Source organism: Schistocerca piceifrons, unplaced genomic scaffold, assembly GCF_021461385.2.
Source record: "Schistocerca piceifrons isolate TAMUIC-IGC-003096 unplaced genomic scaffold, iqSchPice1.1 HiC_scaffold_578, whole genome shotgun sequence".
In the NCBI taxonomy this organism is placed as follows: domain Eukaryota; kingdom Metazoa; phylum Arthropoda; class Insecta; order Orthoptera; family Acrididae; genus Schistocerca; species Schistocerca piceifrons.
The window spans coordinates 102,501-103,574 of record NW_025728819.1 but is presented as its reverse complement, the minus strand read 5'-3'; positions in this window follow the sequence as shown (position 1 = coordinate 103,574).

The following is a 1,074-nucleotide window of genomic DNA, read 5'->3' as shown; positions in this document are numbered from 1 at the left end:
GGTTAGGTTAGGTTAGGTTACACGTTGTTGTAAGGAAAGGTGTAGGGGGGGGCGGGGGCGGCAGGTTCGTTGATAGTGATTATAGTAAGTGAATGCTTGTGACATGATCAGATTTGTCACGTCAGGATGCACCTTTGGCTTATTAGAGGCGGCGCTCCAATTCTATGCTTGTGTCAGACCTGTGTCTTTGACTCATGTCATTGTTTGTGCGCTGTGACAGGAGGTACTATTGTGATGTTGGGTGCACCGTTGTATAGGACATGTGTGGGTGTTGGTGCCTGATCTGCGCAATGGTGGATGTCGAAAGGGTGGGATATTGTATTTTCCGCATGGACCTCCTGGTCTGGTTGTGATAGTGTGGATTGTGTAATGTGGCGGAGAGGATGCACTGGATGTTGTTCCATGCTGGTGCTTACATATTGTATGTGCGCCCGTTAGAAGCAGAGAGTGGTGCGTGATCAGAGTGGCTGGCTGACGTGTGGTTCCCATTGTGGGCAGACTCTTTCAGCATGTATACGGACAGTTGTATATATATTCTGTAGTTTGATGGCTCTGCATTGATTACTAATCAGCGCCGTGTGTACGGGTAATCTGGTTCCAGTCCAAAATGTTCCATCTGTGTACATTAGTGACAAAGACTCCCCTCATGCAGTGGGGCTCGGTCTGTTATAACTCTTCCGCGTAATATATTTGCCCCACGTTTTTGCGACTGCGAGTGCGAGTGCAACGCGCATGGGGACCGACATGCTGATGGCTCGGTATCGGACGCCGTACAGTGAGCAACGCGATCGCGTCTCTCGCTCGTAAGTGGTACAGGTCGCGGCTCATGTATAGGGACAGCGGGAATGTCGCATATTGGCAATAACTCTTCATGAAACGCACGTTATAGGGGTGGATTGCACTTTACGAGTGCGGGAAACGTCCGCCGTTCATCCGCTGGAGGTGCGCGTTTGGCGGTTGGGGTGGTGCACGAACGGGTGCGGGTGGAGTCATTGCCGGTCCACGGCTTCGTGCGGCAGAGCCACTGGAGATTGGGTGCTATGGTCGACAGAGGCTGCAGGCTTTGTGGGTGGC